General features: G+C 39.4%; 1 pseudogene; it reads right to left on the bottom strand.

Moving 5' to 3' along the window:
* Positions 1-7,961: 7,961 nt before the first annotated feature.
* On the bottom strand, positions 7,962-8,810 carry LOC148011469 (importin subunit alpha-1a pseudogene; annotated as a pseudogene).
* Positions 8,811-9,133: the final 323 nt, after the last annotated feature.

Below are 9,133 nucleotides of genomic sequence, written 5' to 3'. Positions count from 1 at the left end.
GTGTCTCCAAGGCATTCCTAAAATAATGTCGCTTGACTGTAATGGGACAACTAAGAAATTTCTTCTTTCAATGTATGAACCAATTTGAATCTCTAAATCTTGTACTTTTTGTGTGCCATTGTACCTAGTGCCTAAAAATGCAGCTTTTATGCGATAATGCGTAGGTACAGTCTGTAATTTTAATGCCTTTACCAATTTTGCTGAAATAAAGTCATGAGTACTACCGTCATCATGCAAGATAGTTCTTTCCTTTCCATGCACCAAACATTTCATAGTCAATAATGAATGTGGAGTAGGCATACCTGGTAAAGTGTCGGAAGTAGTAGTAGGATCATCCTCATCTTCAGTGAAATCAGGCATATCCTCATGCTCGTCTTCGTCCATGGCTCCAAGATAGTTGATATGTGCTGGTGGCTTCTTTGAATGACAATTTGCTACGAGATGCCCAGGCTGGTGACATTTATAGCATACTATTAGTTTGGCTTTGGTTACATTATTTGCAATGGCTGGAAGTCTGGGTACATTTGGATTTGCTTGTGGAATAGGCTTAGGATTTGTATTGACATTGGAAGGTAATGCAGGTGATTTAGCCCAATTCTTGCGGAAAGATGATGATGAGAAACGACCTGGATTAAACCTTCTAAAATTGGAATTGAATTGTTTAGATCCATAATTACCATTGGCTTGGAATTGCTGTGGTCGTCTGTCTCTTCCGCGTAACTTATCTTCAGTGTCGTGAGCTAGTGAAATGGCATCTTCAAGGGTAGCAGGCTTGAACATGTTCACTTCAGCGTAGTAATGTCCAAGAAGTCCTGACATATACTTCCGCTTATGTGTCGTCTCTAGTACGTCTTCAAGCATGCGTAGCTGTAGGAGTGCATTCCAAAAACGCTCTGTATACTGTGGAATAGGCTCACGATCCCGTTGTTGAAGTAGATCCCATTGCTTGATAGCCTTCTCATGAAATTGCGATGAAAGGAAATTCTGCATGAACTTCTTCTTGAAATCTTCCCAAGTAGCAGGACATTCTATGCTCTTGCGTACTACAGTCCACCAAAGTGATGCTCTATCTACCAAATGATTAGTAACACACTTGATTTTATCTTTTTCTGGATAAGTTTCCTCATGGAAATAGTCATCAAACTGGCTAATGAATGATAAAACAGTCTTTCCTTCTCGTATGCCATTGAAAGTGCGAAATTTGAAACTTCGTTTACTTATCTTTGATTCCTTGCGAATGGTTTGTGCTTCAAGAGTGGCGTCGATGGTACGTCGAATCAAATCTTCAGCTTGAGGTTCTTCTTTATCGGTAGACGCTCTTTGTAATTTTATCAATTGCGCTTGCAATGCTTGCCTAGCTCTTCGTTCTTCTTCCAATTGCAGCATGATTAGATCCAGCTTTTGTTCCATGGTAGGCTCAGGTAAGTCGTCTTCAGCCATAAGATCATCCATATGTGGGGTCGTCATCCTGTAAAACTTAATAAACCTTTCTCACTCAAAATCAGGTTAGCGAGATGAGCGTAGCTCAAATTCGGAGTTATAAGGCTATGTGCTTTTGGGTATTTCTTTCTCAATTTTCAGAAAATCTGCAATATTTTCGTCTTCGTTTGCTGAAAATACTTCAGTGAACCTGTAGATAGGTAGAACACTTTGCCAAGAACAACTTTCCAGTTCAGAGTTTCTGCGTAGGAACAACCCTTCTAGGAGTTTTAAGCACTAGTCAGTTCTGACTCCAGTTGACTAGTCTGACTTGCAGAGTTGCAGACTTAGCCGACTTGCAGAGTTACAGACTTACAGAACTTAGGCCGACTTGATGAACTTGCAGGACTTGATTCCAGTCGACTTGCAGAACTTGACTTCTGGTGCGCAGGACCCGGAGTTTGGTGACTTTCTTGCCTTGTATGACTGGAGTAGTTTAGATGTGACTTAAGAGATTAAGCTTGAAAAGCTTAATGAAGGCGTCGACTGATTTCGTGGGGGAGGAGGCCGTTTTGTTGACGTCGCGAAAAATGTGGAGGGCTCCTCAGATACCACGATGTCAGATTTGAAGCAATTAAGCTTCTTCTCCAAGCTTATAAACTCTTAAGTTCAACTTTGAAAAAGGGAGATATGGATTTTCTCACTGTATAACCATGACTTGATAAAGGAGATGATTGCGTGGTCCTCCGCCTGCATAGTCTGGTCCTTCGCGATCTGACAGTAGAAACAGGGGTTCTTGATCGCCAAAAGTCTGCCTGTATCGACGGTTCGCGATGAGATTGACTGTAGAGCCCGATCGTTCCTAGAGCTCCGCCTTCGCCTGAGATAGGTAGCGATTGGAAGCTCTTGATCTCAGCTCTGCTCTGATACCACTGGTGCGTAGATCGGTCGCAGTATGCTCACGTAGTGAATCCTGGAAGGTCCCCAAGAACAATGAACTCTACCTTTTTGCACAAAAAACAATGTAAAAGCATGAACGACAAGAAGCAAAGACCAATTGGGTTCAATCTCCCCCCATGCCTTGTGTGAGCGCTTCACAAAGCATGTATTTTTATGTATATTTCCATCTTCATGCTCAATAATAGCCCAATTTACAAAAATATTCTGTACATATCATCCCTTTTTTCAAAGTATTCAATTGCTTGAGTTGAATCTTCTGTACCTTTGTATTTATTGAAAACATGTTCTAAAGAATTATCCAAGCTACATCTGAAGTTTCTTCATTTTTTATATGTCCCAGTATAGAATTATGAATTATTATAAATAGAAAACACATTATCTTTTTGTCTTTTTCATTTCATTCTTTCCATGGCTTTCATTATTGTATAGTTGCAAGGTCACTCAGCTCTGTCCCCTTTTCTTCACGTGAAACAAACTCGAAGAAGTCTTCCAATAAGGAAGTTCGTCACACAAAACTTTCGTGATAGGTAGTTGTTCTTGTCTAGCTTTGTAATGATGGGGTTTCTGGTGTTGTTTGCTATTATCACAAAGTTGATACAAAAGATTAAGCAAGTCTTTTGCAACCTTTTACAACAAGTGTACAACAATATACTAAGAATCCTTTTCCACTGAGTACTCAATAGTATATGTAATCTGTAATGTATTTGCATATAAAACTTCTATTTTCTTAGTGGAAAACACCTCAAAACTTATAGACTCGAAATCTATAACATGTATATCCACTTTCAATTAACACAACTGAAATTGCAATGTACTCCAAAACTGATGTTTCCAACTTTGGGTGTAAAATGGGACCCAAAACGGCCTCAGATAGCCAAAAATATAGTAAGAAACCCACAAAGAGCATATGTGTAGAATGTACAATGTTTTGATTTTACACCAAATCTCTGAATCATCTAAGTTTTTTACTCTACCTTGGCTTTGGTGCCTCCACATGCACTATCCAAGAGTAAGAGTGGAAGAATGAGAGATCTTCTTATGTGTTGCTTGCTTGCTTGAATCCTTGCTTCTTCTCCTTCACTTCAGCTTTCAAAACTAGCATCTCTCAGTGGTGCCACTTTGGTACCATGTAATGAATTGTATGGTGGCGAGACTTGCTTGAGCTGTTATGCTAAACACACACCATACACATAAGAGGAAGCTCACTTAAGAACACAAGAAGAGAGATGGATATCATTTTTTTTCTTTTTTCTAGTTTTTTCTTTTTCTTTTTTCACACAAAGCAATGCATGTAAAGTATAGATAAGATACAATATAAAGGAAAATGGCCTACTAAGTCAACAACGGATAACTGACTATACTAATCGACTAGTAGTATAACTTAGCCAACTATAGATAGGTGTAACAAACCAAATAGAATAAGGGATTGGCCATGTTAGAGTCATAATGACCATTGATGTGCTAAGTGTAGACATATAGACCATTTAACCATGTGGCCCATCATCAATGTCCATAGTGTTGGGGATAGTTAGGGTACTGTCTAGGAAAGTAATGTGGGTGAAGGTGTTAGTGACCATGGGGCGGGTGTTGGCAATGACCACAAGCAATGTGGTAGCAAGGAGGCGAGAAGGGGAATGTTGGGCCATGGTGGCCCTATACAGGGTGAGCTTAGGACGATGGCTAGGCAACGGGCAATTGACAGGGCATTGAGGCATGGGCATGATAAGACCAGGGTGAGACAAGAGAGATGACAAGTGGATTGATAGGTAAGGCTCTATGGACACTATCATGGTGCAATGGTGAGTGCAAGCTGCCACCATGGATAATAAGCGTGGTATCAGGCAAAGAGACAAAGGTGCTTGATAGGCAAGGCAATGATGGAGATATTGCATAATACCAAAGGGGGGTAACTATTTTGGTGTTCTTTTTTGGGCGAGGGAGAATTTCCCTCCCACCCTCTACCCCCATGGCCATTTGCTGCTGCTGCTTCTTCTTCTACTTCTTCTTCTTCTTCTTCTTCTTCTCCTCCACCACCTTCTCGTTTTTCTCCTCTTCTCTTTTTCTCCTCCTTCTTCTTTTTCTTCTTCTCTTTTGTTTACACTTTGCTCTCTTTCTTTTATTACTTCCTCTCCTTCCTCTTCTCTTTCTTCTTCTTTTTCTTATTTTCTTCTTTTTCTCTCATTTTTCTTCTTTCGTTATTCCTATTCTTATTCTCCTTCTCCTCCTCCTTCTCCTTCTCTCCTTCTTCTTCTTTTTGCTCCTTCTTTTTCTTTTACTTCTTTCTCTCTTCTTAACCACTAATTAGACTTCTAGAAAATACAACGATTTCTTGAATCCAATGACAACTATGAATAAATCCAAAACCATTCCAACTTTTTTAAATTGTAAAATAAAAAGATAAAATCAAACAAACAAAGTAAAGTAGATGATTCTTACTAACAAAAAATTGCAATCTTCCTACCAATAAAATTTACTCCCTTCATTAATGAATTCAAATCCTAATTAAATATTTGCATTTCATAGTGGGCCTTTTTGCATCTCTCCTATTTCAAATGTGTAATACACGATGACTTCATGTTCGATGTGTCCTTGGTCTCAACAAAAACACAACCAAAATGTTGTGCTACATGAGCTCAACTTATTGGCATGTTCGACACACCCTTATTCCTTCAAGAGCTTTGATGCATGAGAATCAATGACTATCTCTCACATAGTCTCTTGCACACAAATGCAACCATTTGTTTATAATGAGTGGCATGGCCGTCCTTCAATCCCATGAAGGATGCACTTTGCACACTCCATGATCCAAATGAGTGTCCATTCGACTCTCAACCCTCTATGACCTCGACATGTGAAAGAGAAGCATGGGGATACAAGAGAGTGCTAAGAGAGATGACAAGAAGAGCTTCACCCTCTTAGTCCCTCACCCTCGTTCTCTCACTCTCTTGCTCTCAATCTCTCACTCTCACCCTCACTCTCTCATGGTAAAAGTAAGAAAGCAAGTTCACAAAGTTTTCATACACATGAATACCTTGCTCTATTCATTCTCACCCTTTTAATACATGAATTTTAGAGTTAGGTTTTTTCCATCTCTCTTGGGCATCCAATTCACTTTTGGGCCACAAGATTGGTCATGTCTTATTGCATGATTTTCCTATGGTGAGAGTGAACTAGAAATTTTGCCATTTTTCCACGGAGCCTATGCTATCATTACAAGTTGCATGGAATCATGCCAAGCTTGTGGATTCACATAATAAATCAATACAATTGTTTCAACCTTTTGGCAATTCAATTATGCAAGTGCTTCATACACATTATGTTGTGGCTAATAATCCAAAAAATTAGGCTCCTTCCTTATGCTTGTTTGCTAGCACATTGCATACTGCTCACTTTTTACAACTAATACTATTTTTCAGGAGAGAGAGAGAGAGAGAGAGAGAGAGAGAGAGAGAGAGAGAGAGAGAGATGTGTTGATAGGTGAGAGTACCACTCCATGCAGGGCTTGCTTCTCATACCATTTTGTGTTTTTCCTAGTAACGAGTACATAATGGTAAAACCTATCTTTTCAAGAACAACTTCCAAACTTGGTGTTTTCCTTCCAAGGATGCGTGTGCTCAATATAAAAATCAACCACAAGTCCTTCTAAACAAAAAGTGGTGCGGCAACATGAATTTGGCTACTTTCAATCAATCGAGCAACGACCTAGATATAAGCTTCAAGAATGGTCTCTTTGTCTTTTTATGAAATAATACAACGATGATTCAAAATTCCTAGCTCTTTGAGAATAATATATATCCCATCTGTGGGTACCCTCCCACCTTTGTTCAAACTTGTAGATTGTTGTAACATCACATAGCCACTTTGATGACCAAGTTCTATAACCTAGAAAGGACATCATCTTAATAAGCTTCGTCAATAAGATTTTACCTTAGCAATGTTTTCTTACTTTTCTAGTTAAGGAATGAAAAATAGTAAAACATTTGATTCTTGAGTGATGTATAAGAACATGGAGATGAATGAGCATATCAATACACTACAACAAAAAAGCTCCATAGACGCGCTTGTAGACGCAATATTTAAACTGTGTTAAAAAATATCGGGCGCGTTTATTACCACGTCTACTGCTGCGTCTAAAATTTTGCGTCTAAAAGGGAACTTATAGTGAAACTTACACGCCCATATAGACGTGCCTATTGATGCACTCTGTAAATATATAATCATATTTATAAAAAATTGGATATATTCATATTATGCGTCTATACATAACTGCACGTCTAAAAAAGCGTTTACTCTGCAAGTTTTTGACAAGAATAGACATGCATTTTTCCTGCAATTTAGACTCGCTGATAGACGTGCAATATAGAGATATGAAAAAAAAACCAAAGAGCATGTGGCTTTGCAAGCCACATGCTCTCTGGTTTTTTTCCCCCCATCAACATCAAATTGTATGCTTAGGGAAAACAGAGAAAGATTATTTCGAATATTTTTGTACTGAAAACAAAACAATGTATGTAGAACATGAAATTTCATATATATAGATGAAACATTTTTACATGATGAGTTCTAGTGCTTATGACCTCAAGCATGGTCATGGTTGCAAGCACTAGCTGAAAGTAATACATATAAAAAATGAAAACTACAAGCCAAGGGGAGACATACATGCATGGGGCTCCTCTACATCTCCTCAGAAGAGGCATCATCATCGCTAACACCACCACTGCCTGTGCCGCTACAGCTGCCGCCACTGCTACTGCTAGTCCCCCCTTCGCTATCCTCAACTGCATCACGGTTCGCCTACACAAAGGATTAAGGTATATAAATACCATTACAAACAATAAATTAGAGTTACCTATACTTTTCATGTAAAAAATAAATCATACCTCTTCTGGTTGTAGAATCCTCATGGCACGATTATATTGCTCCTTCGTGATGAGTCCCTCCTCATAGAAATGCTACCAAGTGGGCGCCCGGTGTCGAAGGGTTTTCGAAAGCAAAGTCGCAACCACAGAGGTTCTTGAGAAATTTCAAGACAGAAGATCAATCAAAGCAAATAATCAAGACAAATATGATGCCAAGTAACATTTGTATTACTGCCAAGTTATCTCTGAGCATAGAGAAACATCATAACAAACCACATGTGATCTATGCAATTGACCCATGCCATGTATACAAGCTCTTATTAGAGTCCAAGCTTATGAGAGGCAAGATTTCAAATGCACACAATTGACAACAGTTTCTACCTGCTTTGCATCATCTATATGTGATTGCAATAGTTGACAAATGTGTTCCACCCTCTCATGAGCAGTATGAAAACTGAGAATAGCTCTTCAAATCATGACTGTTTCCCTCAATACACCAATTGATTGTTGCACTTCATTTGATGGTTTGTAGATGTCACTCACTATTGTATCACTGCAAAATTTGATGCCTTCCGAGACAAGACTTCCACAGACTGCTGCTAATTGAGCAGGTCTGAGGTCAAACAGTGTTAGAAAAAGCTAGAGCTAACCATAACTCATTAAATCTCCCGAAAGCAGCTGTAATTTATTAGAAGCAACATTCTCATCTTCCTCCTCATCCAGCTAGTATGTTTCCAAGCGCTTCACTGCCTTCTCATAAATGTCAGAATTGTCATGGGTCTGTAAAGTCTCAATCTTTTCAACGCCTTCTGCTTCATCAATATACTGAGCATACAAATTGATGCCACCTGTATTATCAAGGTCCTTCTCGGCTTCCCCAACCCTCAATATATTTTCTAATCCTTCCAAACACACCGTCACAATTCAAGGATCCGAACAGGTCAATAGATCACACAATGGCTTGATGCAACCTTGGCTTATCATGTGTACCACCCGATGTAGCATTTGATATAGCCCAAGCTGCCTCTTTTTTAATCTCAATTTCTGCTGTACCAAGCAATGATACAAGAGAAGGGATGATGTTTGCATCAATAACGGCCTGAATTTGCTCTTTGTTCCCAGCAGTTATATTTGATATGGTCCAACATGCTTCCTTTTTTATGCTTCTTTTGTGGTTGTAAGTGAGCAAATTTAGAAGGCAGGGAAGTACATTGTGGTTGAGAAGATACTGTGTCTGTGCATCATCCCCTGTGACAATATTGCCCACTGTTAGTAACGCAGGGATGAGGACCAATGGAGATGGATGCAGAAGCAATGCAACAAGCCTCGGGCAAACACCAACTTCTATAACCGCCTGAATTTTATCATTTGTGCCATCAGAGAGGTCTCTCCAGAGGTATTATTCAAGCCAAAACTTTTAAGGTCAAATTCGATATGACGAACATCTCTGTCATCTGCATTTTCTGTAAGTCGTTTATTGCATATCATACGAGCCAGAAAGGGTTTTTGTGGACCAATAATCGAAGGATCTTCTCGTTTTGCAGTATCAATCGGTCCATACGTTCCAGGCATACTGTCTTCTCCATGATATCCCTTGGTCGTATCAACTTGTTGTCAAGCAGCACCATGAAAGGCCTCCAAGACAAAAGGATCATCGCATCGACTTCATGGGTCAACTTGATTGAGCTCTTCTCCTATATGGTTGCAGGATGTCCTCTTGCAGTTGATTTTGCGCTTCTCTCCTTTCTCTAATCACAGATCAAGGATGTCGATGCTAGTTGCTGCCACATGTACTAATAACAATGCTCTCTATGCCATAGAAGTAAGGACTCGATGTAGCAATTTCAAAGGGCATGATCATCATGATAGTCGAGCACAGCCTCCCTCTTACTCCA

This window comes from Lygodium microphyllum, chromosome 28, assembly GCF_053477565.2.
Source record: "Lygodium microphyllum isolate KBCC chromosome 28, Lygodium_microphyllum_v1.1.10, whole genome shotgun sequence".
NCBI lineage: Eukaryota > Viridiplantae > Streptophyta > Polypodiopsida > Schizaeales > Lygodiaceae > Lygodium > Lygodium microphyllum.
This window is presented reverse-complemented; position numbering and strand designations above follow the sequence as displayed.